Below are 26436 nucleotides of genomic sequence, written 5' to 3'. Positions count from 1 at the left end.
GTTTCACATTACAATTTCATAAGTATTTTTAATCAAAGGCATAACTCTCCACTTGGTCACTATTTGTAACGTTCTTATTACAATCTGTTTTCTGTTTTTGTAAGGTTATAGTTCAAACAAAAGCTTGCAAAATCACTGCAGTGCTGATGTGTAATCTGGTGGTATCTGTAATATTTGCCATTCAATATTGTTACGCACTAAGCTTTTAGGAATTCTTTTTAGGCTTCTTTTTAAATAATATGTTAACACAAAGTTATGAAGGAGTAGAATCCAAATAACTTTCAGTGCTGTTTTCATCTCGTCTACGCTTTATGAACTAGTTTATATTATAATTAGCATTAATATTTGATTCAGAAAAGCTATACCATAAAAAGGAGGAGATAAAACTATTTGTCTGCAGTACATTGTCTGTGAGGCTTTTTTTTTTTTTTTTTTTTATGAGGGAGTCTTTTGCTGAGCACTTTCGTCCTGTTATTAAACACGTTAAATATAAAATCTTTCTTGGGAAGCTAGGAATTTCAGAAAATAAACAGGTATCACATCTGCATGATTTTTAAGAAAATATAAGCACTTAGCTACTGAAATAAAGTGATTCCCTTAGACATCATTCATCTGCTAGGACAGCAAGCAGCTGAAAAAAAATGGATTATTGTGTTTGTCAGAACCCTCAGTTAAGCTTGGTGCTTCACTGCACCAGGTACTGTACAAAAATAAAGATGTTCTCTCTGTTTTAAGTATCTTACAGTACAACTGAAATTGAAAATAAGTGATAAAAATATCAGAGATTAGAAGGCAGCCTTTAGCAAAATGAGAAGATGAGCTTGATTGTGCTTTTTTTTTTTTTTTTTTTTTTTTTTTTTAATTACAGTGCTGTACAACTGGTGCTCCCTCTGGCTTTCTGTAGTTGTATGGTGTCACAGTAGGCAAATTCATTTGGGGTTGGGATTAGAAGGTGGAAAAGACCCTGAGAGACACTTGTGAAAGCAGCTTTATGGCAAAAGACAAGATATAAACGTGTATAAAGATGACACTGGTTTATCCTACTAACTTACGTGCAACTTAATTAAAATAGGGTTTGCCACAAGTTAGCAACACACTTGCATCTAAACAAATCACCTAGGTAATGCCCTGATTATACTAATAGTTGTTGTCAGTGGCAGTAGTTGCCATATGGATCTTTTTCTCTACCCAGGTCAAAATATTGTTGGGAAGAAGCTTATATACATAGACGCAAATGAGGAATTAACCAATCTGGCTTTCATCCAGCCCCCCGTGTTCATATACACCCAATGGTCTGTCCACTTTCTGACACTGTGGGGTAGCTAGACAAATTTTTCTAGAATGTACAGACTCAAGTATCGTGGCACTGGAGGACAAACAGAGGCAGCTGGCACTCAGCCGTACTGCACAGACACCACTCAGCTCTGTGAAACACGCATGGATTATGTCTGGGCAGTTTGCAAAAGAAAAAAGAAAGAAGATATCCTGAATGCATAATAGGCAAAGAGTGCAAGTGAAGGAAGGCACAGTTCTGCACAGAGGGCAGTCAGGTTCAATGCCACATCGAGCTTTACACATGAATGGGAACAGGCTATCTCCTACTAATTGCAGTGAATTTGGGGACAGTCTACTAAAGTTCGTTCAACTTGTGGGTTTTTTTAAGCTATGCTATATATCTTTTAGTCTTATAACCAAGGTGTTACCTCACGTTTTCTTCCAGTTTCAGGGTCTTGTCCATTTACCATCAGTCTGAAGCCAATCACTAACAACACTGCAGTTGCTACTAAATGTTGTTTTTTACTTCTGGGCCTAGTAGTACCACTGCTCTAACAGATCTTTTAGTATTTCAATTTCAAACTTTGTATGATGTTTTTCTAGGTTGCATTGGACTGGAGCACAGCAGAAATGTTGCCATGCTAAATTGCTACTAATTACAACAAAATCATCCAAAATACAGGGTTCTGCCAGTTTAAATTATATAATTTTGTCATGCTTTCTTCTTTCAAAAATATACATTCAAAAATTTTAAGCATACCAAGTAGGCTAGATGCTGCCCTTCAGGAATAAAGATCATCTAAACTGATGCTCTGATGATTTGAGTTGTAGAAGAGCATTAAAGTTCCTGCCAGACTTAAAATATCTTTCCTTGAGCTCCGGTCCCTCTGTGCTGATCTCCCTGTCAGCAAGGGTTTGAAGATCCTCAGTTATGAAACACCTTGTCACCACCCATCCAGTAGCTTGCTCCTGCTCTGCTGTTACATTTCTTGAACTACTTTGTTTAGATTTTGAAATATAAAATGGATTTCCTAATGACTTCCTTAGTAAAAAGGCTGTAGTCAGTCCTTTGATGTAACTCAGGGCAGCTACTCTGAAACACGTTACTGGAGCAGTGGATAATCCAAAGGTTTTTGCACAATGGATTATTCTAAACAATATTTACCCTTAAAAACGTCCTTGTCTAGTGCAAAGTGAGTAGAGCAGCTGTTCAACATTTATTTTTATCTTCACTCTTCAACGGATATTAGACCTCTGCCTCTTTTGGGGCTTGCTCCACTATCTCTGAAGATTTACTGCTCAGCCCTGCCTCATCCATTACGAGCCACCTATTTTGTCTGCCATGAGTTCCTCTGTGCTGTCACCCACACCTATGCAAGTCTAGAGGTAAATCCACTGAAATCACCATGCCTGAGCCCTGGTTTGAATGTTTGGCACTGCCTTGGCCATACAAAGTAGCTGAAAAGCAAGTTGGAAAAAGGAGCAGAGGTTTTTTCCTGGCATAATAAAATTCCTAGGATTGTGCTATCTGCTCCTTGGTCCTCCCCATTTCAGAAGCACATTCAGGAGACATACCATGCCAGCAGCAGGATAATGTGGAGTAGAGCTAAGGAAAACCTTTCCAGACTGTCAGCATAGCCACTATGCTGTAACCTGTGTGACCAATAAGCTGGAGCAATCCTTGGGATGCTGTGAATTATGCCTAGACTCATTCCAAATTTTAATCAGGATGATATACATTTTAGGACCACTTTTCTCCCTCTTCATTAGTGATGAACATCAACTAGAATCCAAAACATACAAATTCATTCTGCATTTTTTGTAACAGTTTTTACTATATATTCAAAATTAGTAATGTGAATCTGCATTTCATCAGCTTTATGAATGCCACATGAAATAAAACTGTCAGTCTATTAAGTAATGCAAGAGCATATCTTAGGTGCTTCTTAACAATATTGAAAACCGCAATTTTTTTCCTGCAGAGCTGACCTTACAGGATGAAGCTCTCCTAATGTGCCTCACTCTAATTACAGAAAGCTGATCCTCATGTGTTCATCCCATATGTGTGAAATTCTGAAAGCTGAATCAAATTAAGCTCCAAACATATTTTCAGTTTATGTTAAGAGATGCAGCTATTTCAGCATCTCCAAGAGAAAACGAATATTGCTTTCCTTCGAACGTTACGAACAACACTGCAGGGAGATTACATCTGTTACAAGAGGAAAATGCTATATTTATGTCTTTTTGTAAACCAGCCAATGGCTAATGGACAGGAAGTCTTTCAGAAAGTTTTGCAAATCCACATAATGTTCTCTGAGAACAAGAGCATGCATTCGAATCTCAGATTTATCTGAGAGAAAGGAGTGGGGAGGTTTTGCAGACAGTTCACTGTTTGGTGGGTATCCAAGAAGGATCAAAACCACAAGGCTTTCCAGCTAAGATTAGCATTATCTAAAACTTAAAAATACTCTCCTCTGATGTTCCCTTTCAGTTTGTAGCATGTAAATCAGTGTTGCTTCTTGTTCTTTGGAACAGACCAAAGCATTTGTAGATATTTTGCTGTGATAAATGCTGAGAACTGTAATCAGATGGAGTTGGTCTTTTGTCCAGAGCAGTGACTCATGTGCATCTGGAAAGGGTGAAAAAAATGCTACAGACAGGCCAGAAATGAAGACATACAGTTGATCATGCTACAGCTTATCATGAATCAAATAAAGTACAGTGCAAAGCTGGAAGACTTCTGATTAACGTATATGTGCAGTCTCTGATGACTTTCATTACATTTAATATTTGTGTAATGGATTAAATGCACAATAAGGGGACTCTTTAAAACTAGGAAACCTCTGACTAAAATAACATGATTTATGCTTTTATGCCTTTTTATGATTTCTGTCTTTTGAGTTCATTAGAGATTCCCAAGAAAATTCCTGTAGTTTTCAGGAAAGTGCAATGAACGGGAGTGAACATCTGCACAGCATCTCATGTCAGTTCCACAGATGCACTGGTGACCTTCCCTCAGTACCGAGTTGCTCCTAAATGCTTTAATATGCAAGCTTCTAATGAACAGTGTAATTAAGGATTTTCCTGCAGGAAAATTAATATGAGAAAATGATGGGAAAAACATCATTCATATTAGTTACTGCCTTACTGTTCACTTCAGGTATACCTTAAAAACAATTGAATGAGTTTTTGATAGCTTTAGAGTCTTTGCTTGATATCTCAGTGCATGGAAGTTCCTGCTTTTGTATAGAATTGTTGAACATCACAGCAATAGCCTACCTGAAACTGTACAAGTTTGCCATACCAGCTAAATTTAAAAGATTATTACCATTACAACTTTGGCATTCCAGCAAGTAAAACAAGTCAATGGTGCTGTTATAACATCACATACTTCTGTCCCATACTGGGTGTCTTTGCATTTCTTATCACTTCTCATGTCTCCTTGTTCAGCTAAGCAGCCTACCCTTTTCAGATTCTCTTTGTTTAGAAGTCTTTCAACTCTTCTCTCTCTCTTTTTTTTGTCACAAGGGATTCTGTGTTCTCAGAACGTAAAAATAGCATAAGAATAACTGACAGTAGCAGCGTCTAAAATGTTGTAGGAGTCTGCAGGGAAAGTCAGGGTGAGGGTAGAATTACAATCTGCACTGGTCTTCAAATATGCATATTTTCCATAGACTTCAGTGTTCAATACATTTATCTGGTTGACTCCTGAGCATACAGTTCTTATGTTGTCACTACAGTAGTTATTTATACAACCATGTTATTTAGGAGCTTTTGTATTTATGAACCCTTTTTGCACCAGGTTCCATTCAGTGATCCACGTGGTCCTTTGTACAAGCTCTAATTTTAAGGAGATGACAGATATGGACAAATTGTCATGCACAAAGAAGTAAGGAGTCAATACTAGTCAGTATGACAGACGGTTGTAATACGACACATGATTAATGTTTAGCGTCACATTTCCACTAAAGATCACTGCAAAAGAGATGCTTCTAAGGTGATAAAATTAAGGAGATTAATGAGCTGGTTTCACTAATGTTTATGGAGGACTCCTCCCAAGGGTGAAAAACAGCAGGGGGAGAAACCGCAAGGGTGCTTCTGTAATAAACATATAGTATATAGAACAATTAAGGATCAAAAGCTCTTATCACCAAATAGTGATATGAGGCAGGAGCAGGCTTCCTGATAACAAATGGGAGGTGATTAAGATAGGAAGGGGCTGTGAAGGGTTTTAAATGTGAGGACAAGCAACCCTCAGAAGAGATGGAGAAGGGTGAGCTGGTGCTGCAGTACAGTGGGACTGCATGGTGTGCAAAGCAATAATCTTAAAAAATAAATAAATAAAATTTAATTAAAAAAAAAAAAAAAGTTCTTTCCTGAAGCATTCTGATTATCAATCAGAGTAAGACTGCATTTGTCAAGGCCAGAGAAAAGGTTGTTGCTGTAATCAAGACATGGCACGGCGAAATCCTGAATGAGATTTTAACTGGGAAGATGGATAGGAAAAACTGTATCACAGAGATACGATAGTGATGTAGCATGGAAACCATAAATCATCCAGTAGAGCCAGAGCACTCTTAGCAAGGTCAATTAGACCGTGATGAGCACTGTGCTGCCAAAGCCAGGCTGCTGCTACTATCCAAGCTATCAAGTTTGTAACTATCTCAGGAGCATCGGAACAACAGATTTATAGCTAGTTCAGTTCTCTGCTCTGTGGAACTAAGCACAGTGTAAACATATTTAGCCTAAGTGTGACTTTCCAGATTAATCCACCTGACAGGCAGAAGGTGCACCAGATCTGCTTGCTTTAAGTCACTCTCTGCAGAATGTGTCCTGTAATTTTGGGTTTCATTCTTCACTTACAGAGTTTTCAATTTCTGCCATTTACAGTCTCTCTCATACTGATAATCAACTGCCCTACAACAATCCCCTACAACAATCCTTTTTCCTTTCTCTGAGTACATTGTATTTTATATTGAGGGTCAAGATCTACTTTTTCTTCCACCTTATTAAGGAAGAGCAGTTTGTTTTGATAACAGATAGCTATGATGACATACAGTGGGAGGAGTGACATCCTCAAGGAACAACCATATCTTATGGATCCGTCTTGCTGCATTTCTGATGAGATGAAGACTTTGAAAGACTAGGAAAAAAACCACATTGGGCATCTGGCACAAGAGTTGCTGATTTCACAGCATCAGATACGCGAATTGTGGCAAAAATAATGGGGGATAGTGCATTACACAGCCCTTGCTGCTCAGGTTCCAGTTGCGCTGCTAGCAGCAGCTGACTGCACCTCTAGCAGTGCCTATATTGGAGCTGCTTGGCAATCTAAATAGAAATAGAGAAAAACACAAATCTAAAATGTTCATCAATATTGTGACAAAAACATTGCAAATTTTTGCGTGGTACTTAGCTGCATCTGACTACTGTCATTATATTGGATTTTTTTTTTTTTTTTTTTTTTTTTTTTTGTGAATGACCAGGTTATAATGTTCTCTTTGAAGTTATTTTATTTTATATACTTGTGATAGCATTTTCAGTGAGTTGTTAATTTTGTAGCTTCCAGTGTTAAGTCCTTGAAGCAAAAAATTAAAACAAGTGTAATGTGCTTGATTGCATAAAATAAGACCCATTTAAATGCCTATATAAACTTGCTAAACATCAGCAGTCACTGAGTTTATGAGGAACTGGAGCTACATTTACTACACGGTATTTGTCCACAGAATGAGGGATTTAATGAGTGTAAAGTAAAATTTAGTAACTAGCTTCAAATCATTTCCCACCAGCTCTGAAAGTTCATGTTATTACAGCTCGGGCTTATTAAAATATTTTGACTGGCACTAGCTGAGACAGTTGTGCATGGTATTAATCTGCAGTACTGTGGAGCAGCTCCAGGGCTAAAGTAATGTAGGGAGAAACACAGGAGAGCTGCGAGCACCCAAACTGTACTTAAATTTACTGCACCCCTTGCTCAGGGGTCTCTGATGACTGTACAGACTGTGTCAGTGCATGCACCAAAACTGAAGGGAAAGGGGCAGTCCTCCTGCCAATATTTCCAGTGTCCCCCTTCAGCACATGGAGATCAATAGTGACATTTCTCCCACATGCCCACAGTTCCACCTCCAAGACACTTGCTATGACAGGGTGAGATGCAGAGTGATGCTCTCACCCACCTCAGGGTCCCATCCCTGTGTTGGGGCTCAGGGCAGGTCACTTGCTTCTTGTCATGGGAGAGCTACCTAGCAAGATGCAAAACAGCACAAAAAGACTGACTGGTTCCTGACTGCTGGTCCTAAACCTGCACAAAACCCCATGCTAAGAAATTTGAGGTTTGGTAGATATCTTGATATTACATTGCTGCAACTCTTCTATAAGCATAGATTCGGGCTTCTGTTTCCCTTCATTTCCTGATTTCTCTAAAGTTCATCCATATGGATTTCAACACCCTAATGCACTTGCTTTCTTTACAAGACGAACAACCACTTCACAGACTAAAATAAGAAAGGAGTGAAAGAAAATATTTCTGCAGAAGAGTAACATGTAACAACTGACTATTGTGAACACAAGCAAGCCTGGCTATTTCTGCCCTCCCAAAAACAGAGGTGAGAAACAACTGTGCTCCCTTCAGTTTTCTGCAGAGCTGGCATTTCAGGATGCTGAAAAATTAGTGGCATATTTATAAACATCATTATAAAAAGTGTGCTTTTCAGCAGAATTATTTCAAGGGTCTCACTCATCAATTTTAAATGAGCACTGCAGAACTGTGAGGTTAAAGGTGTGAGCTTGTGCTGTTGCTGCTTTGAAATTGCCCAGAGAGGGATTTTCACTACAACTCCACTTTGCCCCAGGGAGAAGCCTACTCCGCTATCTTTCTAAATTAAAACGGACTCTGAAAATCATTACTTTATGAATTAAGAAAAGGAAATTTACACTGTAACTTGATTTGGAATAACTATAATTGTAGGGAAGTATTCTTCCAAGTACAGTATTTCCCTAATTAAACCCATGAAAATACCTCATTTTTAGGTTATTGCCAAAGTGTTTCAAACTCCTGTAGAAATGCTTGATTGTAATTTCATTAGAATTCCATTTCTCCAGGCCATACAGGTGCAATGAAAGAAGAAGCAAAATTAATTAAAACTCTGGACATGTTTATACCCACCAGGTGTCATAAAAGGTAGTGGCTGAGACATTTTTCAAGTAATTAAGCAGACAGTTCTGCATTTTCTGATGAGTTATTGCCCTTCCCTCTTTAATCTGTGTAACAGATTTCATCACGGCTCTATTGTCAGGTGATGGAATTACTCCTCACAATCAGCATTCCCCTTGCACCACCACACGCTGATCGAAATCGCATCATCACTGCAAAGAGGCAGTGACATGCAGTCGGCACATTTCCAAAGGCAGGCTTCGTGTGCCAAGATCTGCCCATAATGTAGGCTAAAAAGGGGATAACACAATTTTCGGTTTAACTGTAGTGGCTTAAATAGCTTGAGTTGTTTATTCGAGGCATGACACAGCTTCTGCATGTAAAGCTCGCTTCTCCTCAGCGAGGGCAGCATTTCATCAGATTCAGACATGGTGGGGGTGTTTGTGTCACGGTGTTTTTTACGTTTTGATTCTGTTTTACCAGGAGTGTGTCTTCCAGCCAGGCTGGAATAATCACTGGTTTTCCAGAGGAAGCACAAATTGCCATGGTCACATCCTCAGGCTACAACATAAGGTTGTAATGATGGCATCCTCTATATTTTCAGTGCATGTTAGGAGCCAGAATTTGGCACATCTTGTTTCTCTGTTCTGGAAGTGGATGTTTAAAAGAAAAACATAGAAGGTTCTCCGGTCTTCTCTGCTGGCTTCCAGTAACATAGATGTGGGGTCTATATATCTGCAGCTATATCTTGTATACATATACAGTCCTGTGGCTAGGAAAGAAGCAGAGAGTCACAACACCCATGGTGCTTGCAATGCTCAGACATAGCAGCGCACATCTTTGATGCACTGAGGGCAGAGCTAGCCTGGTTATGTTGGTTCATAAGGAATATGGCAGGCCTGGTGTGCTCCCAGGACAAAACACTGATGCCATTCCCCTCACGTAGGGATTGTGCAAGAGCCGTGCTAACCCACTGCTCATCAGAGACACCACCAGCCCCAGCCCTGCTCAGCATTATTAATAACCAGAGCTGCGATGCACCTCTAATAATGTCATTGTCACATGAAGGTTGTTTTCCATCCCACAGGCAAGAGAATGGGATGGGTCCTACAGCGTTTTAATCTTACAGAAAGTTGTACCTTTTCTGCATTTTAGTGTTTTACATGTCTCTTGCAATCTTACAGCAGCAGTGCGATAAAAACCTATAAATATTCTAGAGTACTGAATAATCAAGCCTGTTATGAAAAGTAATTAGTCTTTTTTGTTTTCTTTCCTATTTGGGATGGTTCTTATTTTGCAGTCTCTAATAATTAAATATTTCCTAATATATATATATATATGGCATTGAAAGGAGTCAGTGTAAAATTGTTTGTCAAATAGAGGACAACCTGAGTAGAATACTAACTGTATTTGACTGCAAACGCCCACAGCACTGAGCATACCTGGAGAAAAAATAATTCAGAATGCTTGTGTCAGAAGGATGTTCATCACCTATTGCCATTTAGTGCTAGTGCCCTTTCTGAGTATACTTTTTTCCTGGTTTTTCCTTAATGTTCTGCTTTATTAGCTTTATATCATTTTAATTAGATTTCCTTTCATAATATTGTAATATTCTCCTGCTCTCAACATTATGCCATGCAAGGTCATCTTCGATACATGACTAATATATTTGACTAAAATGCACAAATAAAATACGATAGTCACATTAGAGCATTATAGGACTGTGCTGACAATAACAACTCAGCTCAAGATTGAAATAAATAGAAAAGTAAGAGGCCTTGAAGATGAAAGGATAAAGTCATAGACCTCTAGAATCAAAGTCAGCCATATATGCTCTTTGTACCTGCTGTTCTGGGGGCTGAATTTGACCTTTTGAATGTTGAAAATTGTTTTTGAAACAGTTGTTACTTTTTTTTTTCTTTTTTAGTTTTAAAGAGCTATTTCACACTCTTTCTGTACAAAAATCTGCTTTCCACAACAAGCAACATAAATCTCAAATTTGTTTTCACCCAAATGAGGCTCTCTTCCATTCCATTTCCCAACTTCTTACATTTTCACAATGCTTAGGCTTTCAGTTTAACATCATAGGAATAAGTTCCACAAGTAATGCATTTAAAATATATTGTTTTGCTCTTTCAGTGATTTGTGTTATTTCATTATGTAAAAGAACAAATTTACTTCATTTACTAGTTTTGTGCAAGTCATATGATGTTGTATCTCTCCCAAGCTCTCATTTATTTCACCTGTAAAAGTTAGCCCTAATCACCTCATTTTGAACCTTTTCCATTTCTGTTATGCCCTATTTCAAGTGAAGTAAACAAAAGGATATTTCAAGTGAGGGTACAGTTGTTAACAGGATGCTATAGCAATACTTCCAGTGTTATTTTCTATCTTATCTTTTCACATATTACTACTGTGGGTTTCCTGCCCCCACCCCCTATGAAAGTTTCCACTCAATATACCTTATATTTTTTTCTGTGATTATTTTATTAACTTGAAGAGACCAGTGAAAATATTTTTTAATGGCTTAGTAGTCACAGAAACTGCTTAAAGCTAATGGAAATGTACTTAGAAGTTACTGAAATCAGAAATCAGAATGTTACTCAGGTTTTATGTCAAGTACAATAATATCAAATTTATCTAGGAAAAGGCTTTTAGGAATGAGGCATTTCCACTAAGAGCCTTCAAAACTGACCCATGGCTTTGGTACCAGTTCAAGCAGTATTACAGCGTTAAACAAGTAGCACCTCTCCTACCAACTTTCTCCTCCCATATCACCACCTGCTGAGAGCTCTCAGCAGCACGTACTCTGGCACACGCAACAGAAACTAGTACACGCTGCTTTTCACAGATAATCACAAAGTTAGAAATAAACATATTAGCTAAAATAATAACAACAGAATTCTAGGAAAATAAAAAGCACCAAAGAACGATAATTAAACTTCTACTTCTATTCAAATCACGTATAACTTACCATGGCTCAGAAGTGACCAGCCTACAAAACCTTCAGCAACCCAACAGAATGACCTTGGCATGCTCACTTAAGCTCTTAATTAATTAACATCACTGACCTTAACTAGATAAAGTTGCGATGAATCTCAACTGGAACAGTCATCCCCACCCAATTACTTCATTCCAAAAACATAGGTCATAGAAAAATCTCACATCCTTGCTCTTAGGAAAAAAAGAAAAAAAAAAAAAATCCTAAGAAATATGAGTTGGAAAAAAAAGAAAAAAATGATACGATACTCACAATTAAGTTATTCAGAAATTGAATATTCCATCAGTATCATGCTTTTAGCTTAGGAGAAATATATTTGTACATTGTATTAGAAGCAAGAGTTTGGTGTTCAGATTACATATGATTTGAACAATACTTCCTTTTAGAAGGATAATACTTAAATACATGAAACTAGAAGCAGTGGTAGCACCTGAGAAAGACGTAGGTGGAAAGAAGTAAATCAAGCAGAGCAAATCTATTATCATTCTTGGATATCTGGAGTGGGATTACTGTTACTTTCTTGGTAGAAGATAATTTAATTTGGGGGGGAAAAAAATCTTTATACCAAAAGAATGCAAATCCATACATAAATAGGTACTTTAGAACAACATTCTGAAGCTTAACATTCAGACAAATTAACTAAATCATGCTCTTTGCACCTGTCCTCAGCCCACTCTTTCTCAAACCTGCATACATTTGTTTTTCTAGGTATAGAATCTCTGAATTTCTGCATAGCATGTGGGCAGCTATGTATATAATTGCTACTGTGACGGAAACAAGTTAGTTCTGATTAACTAAGCTTTTCCACTATAATTTGCTAACTGAGAACAAAAGAAAATAGAAAATAATTGCAACCTGCCTATGAATAAATCTGACAAAGCTGAGCTATACTAGCACCGACCAGAAAACATCCAGTAGTATGCATTTCTGTGGGAGTTCTATGTGGTTTTCTTGGAACCACAGTTCTTTTTTCATTGTTGATAAAGGTGAGATAAACTCTCCTACTTCAGGAAGAGCTGAGGCTTTTACAAATATTTCAATAAAGTGAAAGCTGATCTGATGAAGTAACTGGAGAAGAGAGCTCCTTATTTATTGTAATTGTCTGTTGGCCATCATTTCTGCAGGTTTTATAGTTCTCCAGAATTTGATAGTTGCAATGTCTTTCAAAAAATCGGCATCTTCACCATGTGACTAAAGGTATTTCTTGAGTTGCTACTGCTCCCCATCCTCTATGCTTATTGCCTTTTTCCAGCAGCAGAGTCTGCAGAGTGGACTTCACCCAGTCAGCCCAGTCTCCAGGTTTAGCTGCTACCGCAGCTGTAGTCAGCTAAGATGATGAATTTTGCACTCAGACGAGCAGCCGGTCCAGCCTGCCAACTCTGCTCTGGGTCACTAACCTCCCGGGAGAGGCACTGACTTGTTCCCTCCAGCAGTCCCTGGAGAGCAGATGTCAAAGTCCTTCATGAGCTCAAAGTGTCATGATGTCTGGCACCAGCAGCATTTCCTGTCTGTTGGTTTTGGATGGGTGCATTTATCTGAGCACAGCTCCTTCTCTTTTTGTTTGTTTTTTGTTTGGATATTTATAGGAAGAAGGATCACATTCTTTCAGCATCAGTTCTACTCAGTATCAAATATTAGTTTTGAACAGATTAACTATGGAATATTAAACCTGTGTTTTCTTATGTCAAGCTGTGATGTGGGCCTAATGGGAACATACCAAATGGCCCTTTCAGCTATGCTCACATGAAGTTGTGAGATCTCCTTTTTTTTCCTTTCCTCTGGTTCCTTTAGCAGCTGTGTTGATTTAAACCCATACAGTCTTAAAATGTTACAAACCATAGCCCTGTTTGTTCCACCCGTAGCAGAATATAGTGACTCTCTAGCTGCAGAAACAACTCCCCATTATTCTTCTGGACATCTTGCTAACCACTGTCAAAATTGTTTTGCGGCCCAGCATTCTGCCAAGTCCCTGTCACATTCAGCTGATGACTTACTGGTTTGTTCTTCAGGAGGACCAAAGGCTAGCAAAGAGTCCTTGTTTTGTAGCAGCACCATAAGATTCCTGAAGCAGCCTGGGAAGCTCGTTTTGTGCACCTGCAACTTACCCCCTCCTTTGGATTTTTCACATCAGCAGTAATTGTCTTGCATCCAAACTGCTAAACCCAGAGCAGCTAGTTCCCAAGGATGCTATAGCAATGCCCCATGGGCACCATCTGCCACAGCTTGTGTTAGATAGGGTATCAGATACATGGTTTCTGCTGGAGACCTGAAGAGATCTTTCTCAAGGTGCAGGAGCCTCACCACCTGGATAATTTCCCACTGCATATCCATTATCACAGCTTTGCATTTTGAATAAAACACACACTTGCATATTTAAGGAATACATTAAACAGACTTTATAATTTAAGACACAATTATTGTGTTTCTTTTCTGCCTAGTTGATCTTATTCTGCTTTTCCTCATAAAGTGCAGCTTTTTAATGGAGGACCCAGCATCCTGTGCTCTCAGGGAGGCCTTCTTTCAGTTTCATGATGAGGCTGATCCATTGTTGTGACATGGCCTTCCTATGCTGACCTCAGTGTGCTGTTAGTTACTTGAAACGGTCAATAGAAGGAAATGTTCTCTTTCTCCATTTTACTATTTTTACCTAAAACTGATTTTTGCACTAAAGAATCCTTGACTTTTTTTTTTTTTTTTTACAATATAGTTCAATTGATAAAGCTGTTTTAGGATTGCATTGCCAGAATGTTTAGACATTACAATTTAGTTCAGAAGCTTCTTTGATAGAAGCTTCTGTTTATTGTTTAACAGGCTAGGAATCTCACCTGAAGCGTATATATTCAACCTTATTAAAGCCATCCGTATTTGGACAACTCAGGATTACCTGAGTGATTGGCAGTTCAAAAATACAATCATCTTTTGTGTCTAGCACATGTAATGCTGGAGAATGTTTGAATCAATATTAGTGCTATCAGAACTCGAAATCAAATGCAAAATAATTCCCTAATCTTCCCATGTATAACGACATTTGCTCTTTTGATGAATTGCTAATGTATTTTTGGACAGTTTTGCTGGCAGACCAGCCAAGTTGACGGTATAAAAGGCAGAGCTGGGAGAGCAGTATTGTATTTACCACTGCTTGCTGCTGATGAATGATGCGCCATTCAGCACGATATCTTTCTGCTACGAAGCTTTCTATTTCTAAACAAGCAACATCTAAATAAACTTTAAAACTATTCTTTTGAAAAAATACTGTTTTCTTCAATGAAATTTTAGCTTGTTTTGTTCATTTTGAAGAGACGGTATCAAGTTGAAACATAATTACAGTTTTAAAAAGGCAAAAATGGTTTCAGCTATGGTAGCTTCCTAATTCTCCCAGCAACTTCCACGATTTCAATTGTAATGCATATTTTCTGCATTCGCTTCTTCTGTGTTCACATCTGACACCCCTGAGAGACAAGCAGGCTGAGCAGCCAGCCTTCAGACCTGCTCTGGCAGCAGTGAAATGAACTGTATCCAAAGTACTGTCCTATGGGCAGATTACGAATGGGGGGAGAAAACAGGAAAAAAAATACTCTAATCCTTCCATTTATACAGGCAGTAATTTTGATGTTTTATCTTTGTCAGTAATCGGCTAAAACTCGCTAAAGTAATCTAGCACAGATAGAAATGTGAGGTGTTTTGCTTTACTTATTTGTTTAATGTCACCATAGGGACCAAAAAAATGTGTACCGCATGCATGTTTTATTGCTGTGAATTACAAATTTGGCCAGCATTTAAAAATGAGCAGTAGTTTTGAGATTTTTCTATGCATGCTGCTTAGATTTCTTTTCATAGCGAATTCAAAAAGATTTTAAAAGCATGAAGTATTTCTGATTCCCAAAGGACTCTGGCTTTGTTGGAAGGCGACAGCTCTAACACCGTACAGAAAGCCTTACATTAACGTAGGCTCTAGTATTTTTTGGCAGATACCTCCATTGATCATGAGATAGTAAAATAATATTAATTCTTTACTTAATTTACTACGCTTGGCAGCTTAGTTAAAATAATCATATCCCCAACATTACATTTAATACATGCAGATATATAGTTATACTTAATGGGCATGCTGTAGAAAGATCTGAAATCTTACTAGCAGTTTTTTTCTGAAGTAGTTTCTACCTGCAGAAATGATATATAAAATTTATCCCTAAAGAGTACCCTAAAGAATATCAAATACTTTTCCCCATGTTTATGTATTGTTTCTTCTTCTTGAGCACCACAATTAGACATCACTACATATCTACAAAATACTATAGTAGTGTCACTCCGCAGTTGCTTAGAGAGATCAAGAGAGGAAATGAAATACGCATTTCAAAATCAGAAATGTGCTTTCTGGGTATGCATGTTTTCACGTGAACGTGAATTTTCAAACTAATGTGCTTTATTCATTATGAGTGATTGAATGACTGTGACACAATTAACAGAAACCTCACAAGGAAGAGGATAATCCTTACAATGAGAAGTTAACAATTCACAGGACAATAGATTCAGGTAATACCTTGTTTTTCATTAGTTTAAGATTTCCTGAGTCATTTGATTTCAGTCAAACTGAATTGCAACTTCACTGGGTAGCTGGAAATTTCTTTTCTTTCCTTCTTTGTTCTTGCTAGATCGCAAACTGCTTTCAGAAAACCACAAACTATTTCCCTGTCTCCCAGTTATGAGTGCATCTGGTGGATTTCTCATCATAGCTATATGGCTGTCTCTGCAGCTAAGTGGACCTATACAGTATCTGCCATAATAACGCTTCAGTCTTAAATTAGACTTCCAAGCAGAAAACCAGAAATTGTGAATAATAGTAACAGCGATTATCTATATGGAAATTGCATCCATTTGAGAAGAAAGCTGTGATCTGGGCTACACGGAAATGAAAGGCAAAATTCCCGGGGGGAATTGGATTCTCTTTTCATGAAGGATAGAATATTAAGTAGAACACCCTCGACTGCATTCATCTGTAGATTAGGAGAATAAGTTACACCAGGTATAGGACAAAGAGCTGTAACTGGATTTTTTGATACATGATACACCTGCATCTTAACGGAACTTATTTCCCAAATGAACTCAGCACCAAAAGACCGACGGGAGTAGACCTCTTATGCTGGTGAAAAGCAGGCTCTGGTGCTTTTTCGGAGCTATGGTGGGAAAGGCAAAGTGATGATTTCAGAGTTGATGCTTACTGGAGATGCATGATTGCAATATTCCTGTCGTCAAAGCTCAAATGGCTTAATTGGACAAACAATACTTTTAGGGTGGTTGATTCTCTGTACCTATAATAATCACATATTTTGCAAACTTAACTCTTAAGGTTTTGACTCAATCATATGACTAAAACATGTTTAATATCTACAGTCTAAAGCATGCTGTATTAACAGCTCTGGTTACCTTTGGGGTTTCTGCTAACTCCCACTAAATTACATAAAACATGCTGTAAAATCTTTAAAGCATGTTATGTACAGTTTCTAAAGTATCTCATAAGTTCCTAAAGTTCCTCAAAGCCAGAGAGGAACAACATGCAGAGATTTTCTTTATGCCCGTGAGCATAAGTGGACCAAGAACAAGAGAGGGAGCACTGCAGGGCCTTCAAACCTGCAGTACAGCCCATCTGTGTGCAGCCAGCTGCAGCCCTCTTGCCTCTTACAGCCCCTTTGCTCCTCCAGGCAGCCCCATGTTCTATCACAGGCACTGATGTTTACATCAGTGTCATTGCTGCACAAATACAATCTGAACAAAACGTGCGGAAATGCACATTTCCATTGTTAATTTACAGAGGCAAGAGCACTGTAATTAATACACTTGCAGTGTATTAGTGGAAGACAAGAAACCAGTGTTTGCGCATGCTTACTTATGATTTAAGTTTAAAATGTTTTCCACTTAGTCCTTTTTCCTTCTGGAGACTAAGGGAGCAGTGGAGGTTAGATGATTTCTTTTGCTGTCTTGCGTGGTGTGTCCCCAGAGAAGACTACAGGACACACTACTGTCCCATTCTTACCTCAGAACGATGGCCAATTTATTACCTACTGCTGCAACTGCAAATTCTTTTGTGGTGACAGATTATATAAGAGAATTTTTCACTTCAAAATTCTGTTTCAGTTTCACTCATTTATTCATTGTTTCAAAAGACCCATTATCTCTCCAATTTTCTATACTATTCCCCAGAAGGTCATGTTACTGTTTCTGGAACTTTTTGAGGAAAAACAAAACTTTAGTGCTTTTTTTGGATCTGAAAAAATATTTTCACAGCTGTTGCTGAAGAGGTTAAGAGTATGCCAGCAGCTCAGCTGACTAGCACAGGCTACTTCTGTTTGAGGAGAGCTAGTATGCCCTGAATGTTTTTCAAGTTTTCATTGTGGAGTCTGGCAGAACCAGAATTTATCTGTGAGAAAAGAAGCTTGGTGTCAAAGAAGTTTTGCTGATAAGATACTGTCTGTTTTGCTGCAGGTGCTGATAGAGCCTTAGGTGGGTTGTAAATAATAGATACACTTGTACTGCATGTGTTAACTGCTATTACACACACAAGGAATGCAATCTCCCTGGTTTTTGGCTGTCTGTAATGAAGTGTTTATCAAAACAACATGGCTAATAGAAAACCTTTACTGATCTTCATTTTAAGTGTCAAAACATTAGGCCAACTATTCATTTAAAAAGATATCTGCATATTTGAAGATTTTCATTATTGACGGGTTTGTAAATTGCACCTGCATTCACATGGTGAGACCATTAAGCCACCCTTAGATATAACTTTATCTAGATCATCTGAAACAAGGCAATTTACAAGGAAGCATTATTTTCTTAAATGTGTTTGAGAAATGTGTTTCTCAAAATTGTGGAGGAAATATCTTTCCATAAAAATAATAGAAAAGATTTAAAAAATGAATACGGTTGAACCTACCCTATCTTTAGGAGCAATTGGTTTATTTCATTATAATCCAATGTGCTTTCCACTGGTGCATATTTCTTTTGGGGATGATTGCATTAGAACTCAGTTTTCAGTACTTTTCAGATAAATGCTGGACCTTTATTTCCTATTTCAATCAAAAATCAAAATGTTAATGTCTGAGCATAGAAGAAAAACAATATTGAGCACAAAACAATAGGGTGAAATTCTGAGGTTCAAAGCTGGCCTTCACTGCAATCTCTTTCTAACCATTTAGATATTCCAACAGAAACATTTTAGCACACGCCCTGCAGGCTGCAGATCTAGGTCTATGAGGATAGCTTTGCAGAGGGGAATGCCTCTGATGCAGAAGCCCTCTGTCTCTGGGATGCCAGTGCACATTGCTTGACAATGAGGACATGCTGCCAGTGGACATGAGGCTGAAGAGAAGTGGGCTGTGTCCCTGCTGGCACATGCTGGGGACAAGCTGTGGCACTGCTCCTCATGCCCTGCTAGCAGAACAAGGGGACACATGCACTAATATGGGGCAGCCCTCATAGCCCCAGTGAATCCACCAGTGAACGCACCACAGATTATTAACATGGCTCTTAGCAGTCACTTCAAATGCACAAGCAACATTTCCTTTTCACTGCATTTCACATCAGGGCCTTTGCTGAACGTCTCTTCCCTAAACATCAGTGTCATTCTTCTTGGCAGGTTCTGCACTACATTTAGAGATAAAAACCAAACTCTGGTGTAAAATGGGCTCTCTCTGGAGAAGGAGATGAAGAAGCTGCCAACTGCTCAGTGCCAACTGCTTTGGGCATCAAGCAGCTTTCTGTGTCTTCCCCAGGAATACAGGCACGCACTTCAAGTACCCAGGCATTCTCACTGGAGGATGTATCAGTCACATATTAGGTATTCATCTTTCATTCCTGTGTATTACTAATTGATAGCTGAGGTCTTTACGATGCATCATATTTCATTTCACATCATAGTTGTAACTAAGTTCAACGTATAAAGAAAGATTCCTTAGAGCTAAGGATTTGAATGAAGAGACAGCGGATCATAGTTTTACATGATGCTGCCTTTTCTCTTTCGTAATTGCTATTCTCTAGCTGCTCAGGCCCACATTTTGCTGCTTTGCACGAGTTGAATCCAGATTAGCAACATTGGATTTAGCAGAAATAGTATAGGTTTGTCATTGTTTTTTCCATCAACCTCAGTATTTTCCAGAAAGCACTAATGGTCCTAGTGCTCCATGGCCACAACTCTAAGGGATATCTTTGCATTTGGTCACAAATCCAGCTTCAAAAGTGCAGAGATGGGAGAGCCAAGTGCAGAAGTGGCTGAGAAGAGGGTGACCTTTGTGCTTCTCATCCTTCCTCTGCACCCCATTCTCTGTACAGGAGCTCCCATTTGATAACAAGTCTAGAGAAAGCAATCCATTATTCACATAGAAGAATATTGGTCTCATTAGTGGGATTTTCTACTAATTTCCCTTAATTAATAAACCATTCAGAATTAGGAAAGCTAAAAAAAGAAAAATGTCTGGACTATTTGAATATCTTTCAGCAAAGCTGAGCTGCAGAGCAGATTGAGTGCCCAAAGGAATCTTGAAAGCTTCCAGTTACATTGCCTTCTTTCTTACCTTTCTCTCCAAATCCCCTGCAGAAAACTCACGTGAAATGCTGATCCACCTGAACTTTAAGTTGACATCTGCATGAATCTCTTATCTAAGGTTTTGGGTCAGCTTCCTGGCTGTTGCATATATTTCAATATTTTTAATCTCTTATTTTTCTAGCCTTTTTGCTATTGCTAGATTTCAGCAGTTTTGAAATAGAAAGCAAAGGTGTGAAAAAAATACTCCAATTTTTTCTTTTATCAATCAAGGGAAAGCTGAGAGGGAAAGGAAGTGAGAAGCAAAAAAAAAAAAAAAGAGAGAACAAGAAATTTGAGCAAAAGAGCAAGCACTATTATTTTTAGAATAGGCAGCTGCTTCTGACAGTTCACCTAGAGTAGTTTTCTGTTTCTCTGCAGGACTTGAATTCATTCCTCTCAAGACTTTTCTATTGATCCTCTTGCTTTCCAGAGTTCCTGACCTTCCTCCCTCCTGTCCCAGCCCAGATGGCAGGTTTTCATACAGCTTTGCCAACTTGCCTGCACTTGCAGTTTACATTTCATCAGGGATACCTCGAAGATACTTAATCTGCTCATTTAAACCCTAGCAAATGAACTGGTTAGTGATATCCTATAGGGTATATACTTTTTTCTTTTTTTAAATAGAAGTTATGTACTGAAATAAAAGTCAGGTCGATTTTGCCAGAACGGCAAAAATCTTACAAAAGTTGTCTAATATTTTCTGTATATCCTGCTGCATGTTTTCAGAAGGATTTCCAAAAAAAAAATGTGAAAGTGTGTTGTGTCCATGTTTTTGACAGTTCAAATGCTAGATATAGAAAACTGCTTTCAAGTAAAACTTTCAACTTCTAAGTTTCACATTTTGCTCAGAGATCAGACTTTGAAATTTCAGACTTCTTCACCAGCTGCCATTTCTGTCCTCCTCAAAGCAGGACTGAAAACTGCCTGACCCTCCTTTCACAGTCTGTTCCTGCTTGCTGTCTACAAGGGACACTCGTGCACATCCTGTGCCTCGCTGTCCTCATCACCATCTGAGAACCCATCTGCTGCCTTCTGCCTCTGAGCGAGGAGCAGAGGATCCCGAGGGCTGTCTGAGGACAGTGTGGCTGCGGGGCCTCCGTGGCAGCGAGATCTGGATGAGAACCTGCCCTCGGGAGGGTGAAGGCACAAAGAGCCCTTGCTGGTGCTGGCAGATATGGGTAGCAATAAGGAAATGCAATGAAAAAGACTAGGTGCTGCACAGAGAGGGGAGAGGAGGAGGCTTGCTTTCTAGAAATTGCATTATCTGAGGAATGGAGGACAAAAAAATTGAACTGGGGAGTTAGCGATTCCTTCTGTGGCACAGGGAAAGAAAATTTAGGCCACTGTGGCAATGGTAACAAGTGTACTTTTAACAGCTGAGAAATTAGGAAAAGATCTTGTTGCTTTCATGCTGTATGAAGAAGAAAACCAAGTTCTTTGAAGCCTAGGAGAAGTGAAAACAGGAGGTGTCTGAGGAGGCACTGTAGAGAAAAGCAGAAAATAATTAATGAAGAGGAAAAATCTTCAATAAAATATGCTTTGTTACTTATGCTTGGGTGTTTCTTGAACCACATCAGCACATCCCTATCCTTGTATTCCTCTGCTGCCTGCTCTATCTCTAGTCATTCTCTATTTTTTTTTTCCTTCTTTTTCCATTTCTCCTCATCCTTTTTGTCAGTAAGGGAGGTTTTGTCGTGATTGATTTTTCTCTTGACATGTAACTATTCAATGGTTACCTGTCAGGCTTCTCCATCCCCTGGCCAGGCCTACCTTGTCATGTACCTGCTATAACGTGCATAATGTGTAGTTAAATTTAAGTGATGGATATAATGACTCACAAGAAACCAATTTCACTGTAATTTGAGAAGAATGTCAGGATGAGTGCTTCCTGGCAGCCCCTGGAGAGTGCCTCTCCAATCTCAACTAGTTTGAACGACCGCTAGGGAGCAAGGCAGGGAATTCCGTTTTATTTCTCCTCCATTCTGAAATGACAAGCAAGCTAAACGAGTAAGCAGTATGCAGTAAATCCCATCCTCATATATATCTAATACAAAAAAAATGAGTAAGAATTGCCTTTATTGTCCAAGAAGGAGCTTTTTTGGGGCTGCTTTTTTCTTTTTTTTTTTTCTTTTTCTTAGGGATTAATTTTGGTTGTTAGGATTTGTAAAAAGAGAAAGAAAAGCTGTGCAAAATAAAAGAATGTTAGAAGGGTTCCTGTAGGGTACATGTGTTATTCTAATCCATAGGGAAAACACTTCTGTTCTTATTCAAAATCTCCTCTGCAGTGCCACTATGAGCACTGCTGTGCAGCATTGCCTCCAGCTGGCCTCGGGAGTGAAGCCTGCCTACTCCCCCCAGCATGAAGGGGGAGTCAATGAGACTTCCCTAACTCATTCACATGGTAGCACTTCAAGTATTGCTAATTCAGAAAGAGAAATGTATCATAATTTCTCAAAAAAAAAAAAAAAAAGAGATGATGCCTGTCTTCAGCTGGAATAAATCAGTAAAATGGCACTAGGCTGACTTATGGTAGCTGAGCATCAACCTATGGCTTTCACAAGGACCCGTCTCCTAATTCATAAAGGAGAGCTGCGCTTACAAATCCAAGCACATAACTTTCTCTGCCGCTTAATGTTCACAGACCACAATTGCTAGTCTGAGGTTTTGTGGTTGAAAGACTGGGTTTGATGGGTATTTTCTGTTTCCCTTGATGGTTGGTTTCTTTTTTTTTTTTAGTTTCCTAGAGTATATATTCTTTCTGTTCTACTTTGACATTGACAGTGTTTTGCTTTAGTCTGAGTACATAGGAACAAACAACTCGATCTGCATAAAACGTGTCACCTTTCACTCCTGAAATTAGTATTCTTCAAAACAAACCACCATGTTTATATTGCTTATAACATCCTAGCTATGACAGCCAAAAAAAATAAGTACAGTAGGCTCACCATTTAAAGCTGATTATATTAATTGCTATTCAAGTCATAGCTGAAATTAATTATTGTGTTTGTGTAGGATGTTCGTTAAGAGGTTTCCTGATTGCTGTTCAGAAGATTGATTACTTGTTACATTTACCATGTGGTTTCTGTGGGGAGACTGTCTTTTAGGCTTCAGCATTTACAAACACACAAAGGCCAGTCAGGGCCATCGAGAAATGAGGATACGTACACCTGTATTGAGAAGCCACGACAAACGTCTGCATTAATATCAAGCTAGGAAATTGAAAACGCATAAAGCAGGCACATGATTTAAAGTGCCTGAATCTAGAAATAACAACACAGCCCTAGGCAATGACATACCTCTAGTAAAGAGAAATTAAAAAGCATACAGAAAAAAATGTCCATTGGCAGGTTTGTGTGGACAAGGCAAATAATTTACAAAGAACTTACCTGATTCGCTGCTACACTCTTCACACAATGTGCAAAAATCCAGGTTTCCATGATGGTTTGACAACACTGCAACATAGGCTTTGCAGGCAAACAATGAGGTGCGTGAAGTTTCTTCTGGACACATGCTGTTTTGGGGTAAAGGAGGGACTGTTTGGTTCCTGTGGAGGAAAAAAAGCACAAAGTTACACGTAGTAAGCTGAAGATTTGATAGGTATTTATACATACATTAGCTTTAAATGAATTGTAGAATAAATTCAAGTAAAACTCAGATTAGGGGGCATGCTAGGATCTGCTAGAGACTAGAGACAAATGTATACTGTTAGTTTTTGGTTTTGTTGTGGTTTTTGGTTGTTTTTTTGTCGTTGTTGTTGTTTTTAACGTCCCGCAGGACTCATGAAATGTGTTAATTAATGGGGTAGATTCTCAGTCCACATTGCCTGACCTGTTCCTCCTTTTTATGCAAATAACAAACATGATCATAAACTGCTGTTTACAAAAAAATGAAACATATTGAAGAGAAGGTGAAAAAAGGAGAAGGCATAAATAGAAATGTAGTATCCATAGCTGTTCTAAGTAACTGTTTTAAAGATTTTCTTCTGATATAGTGCTAAAATAATAATAGGACTTCATATAACTTTGCAATAGCAATGATGTATTCATAGCTTTTCACATGGCGGTCATCTTCTTTCATTTGTTACCCAATTTTCTATCTTTACTTTTAGAGGAGTTAAAGCATAAAAAGGGGAAATCTTTACTTTAAAATTCAGTAAAGCAGAACCTGATAAAATACTTTGACAAGCATTCAAGATGCTACCATCTCTAACAGGAGCTTGGTTCCTATGAGTCTTCTTGGTGGAGGCAGTAGAAATTCCCATCAGAAAGTGTTCACATGCCCTGAGTACGAGGACTCTCATTTTTAGCCATTAGGCTGAGGTACCTTTTCAAATGTTATTGCTTAAGTTAAAAGTAAAGAGTGTTGAGTACTGGATTTGGTGATGATACATATAATGCAACAGCTCAAAAAAATAGTTCATATCCCACTACATCTTTAGAACCAGCAAACAAAATCCTGTGCAGCAGTGTGTCTTAATGCAATGATTAGTGCACATTCACAGACACTGATCCACTCAATAAGTAAACTGATATTAAACTTCTCATTTGAAAAAAGTACTTTTTAGAGACACCAGCTAGACTTATTTGCCAAACTCCATTTCAAACCTGCTTGCTAGAGTTGCCAGCTGCTAAGCAGATAATGCATCAGTGAATAACATTTCCAGACCGCCAGTGGAAATCTATAAATCTATCTTACATCAAATGCACCATCTTATATTTCTCCATATCCCTATGCTTTTATTTTTAAAGATGGCACATTAAGTAAAATTATTTAACATTGCAAGACATAAAAATTAAATTACAGTCAAGTTCCATTAAAAGCCTGCTATGGCTCACAGGCACGTGCTCTTTCCAAGAGCATCTTTAGACTTCTGGGGGGGTTAGAAGAATAGGAGAAAAAAAGAGAACTGCATAAAGTTTCACTTCTAAGTGTTCCTGCATGAGAAGTTCTTGTTCTCATCTTTACTGCTTATTTAGTTATTTAGCATAATGGCTAGTAAGATGGAGGAATGAGATAAAATTTTACGGTAGGTAAAATGACTTAATGGTAATTCATTTTTTGTAATCTAACATTTTTCCATCCTATTTGCTTTACCCATCATAAGATGGTGACCTTTTATTTTCTTATGCTTTCTTTTTTGTGCGCAGAATTCTTCATTGTAGGTAGCCTGCCGTCTTCAGACCAGGCACTCAATTCTTCACCTCACACACAGCAAAATGAAGCAGTCATTTTATGTGCATGAGTAGCTCTGCTATTTGGATTGTGTTAGCACATGTTTTTTTTTTTTGGTTTTTTTTTTTTTTAACTAGCAATAAAGAGCCAAGACCTCTGGGAACTCCAAGTAATGCATGATCCTATTACCCTACACTTTCAGTGCTAACATTACCATCTCAGGACAAGTCCCACAAGCATATACAGGCATTTTTGTGAAGTACTTTTTCCCTGATTTTCCCTTGTGAACATATCCATCGTGCTATGACTAGGGATACATGAAATGCTGTGCAGGTTGCTGATTATAACGGTTACCTTCTTCTTAGGATATTAGCTCCTAGAATAAAGAAATTGGGACCACGACTAAAATAGGGACTAAAGGCACGACTGATCAGAAGAGTTATGAGAGCAGTATTGACACAAATATTTCTTGCTAGAACATCATGTTCTAGGAAAAGGAACGGAACGGTAGTGAATACCTTTCAAATTCAGGAATAGTGCTGAAAAAAAGAAAAAGTACTTTTTAACTTTGTCTGGAGAGATGCTTGGGCCCAATAAGAGCCTACCTCCAGATCGTATACTCACAACTCCTGGGAAGTGGGACCTTCTGCATGTTAATAGTGAATAAGTAGGACTGTATTAACAGAGAATCTTCTCCATCACCAATTTTTCAAAGAGAACAGCAGAACTCCCATATATTGTTTTACCATTTAGGAAAAAAAAAAGACCTGGCTATGATTTCCTGAGGAATAATCTAAAAGAAAAGAGGATTAATGAGGAAAAAAAAAAAAGTGTTTTTTTTGAGCTTCAATTATTTTTTCCTCTTTTCTGATGACCTCAATTCTTTACACTCCTCCTTTCCTGTTTTGTACCATTATCACCTATTTTAGTTCTAGACAGTGTCACCGAAAGTAATAACTTGTTTTAGAATCTGGTTCTGTTCTTTTTTTTTTCCCTAGTAACTTTCCTTTCAGGCTGTTTTCTTGACCAAGGTGACAGTCTACAGTCTACCTGTAAAAATACACAAATAAGGATAGCTTTGTCTTAGAGCTGAATTTCTGTAAGCAAGCACTCCTAACAACACTCCAGTCACCAATCCCATTTTACAGTATTGCATGTTATCCACACAATTAGCTCTCAGAAATAGTTGCAGTACCTTCAGGGAGGCTACTCTGGGGACTAAATGCTCTCAGCTGTGAAGAAAGAACTCACATTTTT

At 38.3% G+C, this 26436-nt stretch overlaps 1 protein-coding gene and 1 long non-coding RNA gene across 8 annotated transcripts in view; one reads left to right on the top strand and one right to left on the bottom strand.

Moving 5' to 3' along the window:
• The window catches only part of NTNG1 (netrin G1), a 149862-nt gene that overhangs the window by 20322 nt on the left and 103104 nt on the right, over positions 1 to 26436 (top strand). The gene's annotated exons all lie outside the window — the stretch shown is intronic.
• LOC104912293 (uncharacterized) overlaps positions 1 to 26436 on the bottom strand; it is a 263844-nt gene that overhangs the window by 145929 nt on the left and 91479 nt on the right. The window contains exon 12 of the long non-coding RNA XR_014885083.1: positions 23394 to 23551. This is a non-coding gene — a long non-coding RNA (uncharacterized LOC104912293). The remainder of the gene's footprint in view (positions 1 to 23393; positions 23552 to 26436) is intronic.

This window comes from Meleagris gallopavo, chromosome 10 (genome assembly GCF_905368555.1).
Source record: "Meleagris gallopavo chromosome 10, MGAL_WU_HG_1.1, whole genome shotgun sequence".
In the NCBI taxonomy this organism is placed as follows: domain Eukaryota; kingdom Metazoa; phylum Chordata; class Aves; order Galliformes; family Phasianidae; genus Meleagris; species Meleagris gallopavo.
Note: the sequence above shows the minus strand (reverse complement) of the source record. Positions and strands in the feature narration are given on the sequence as shown.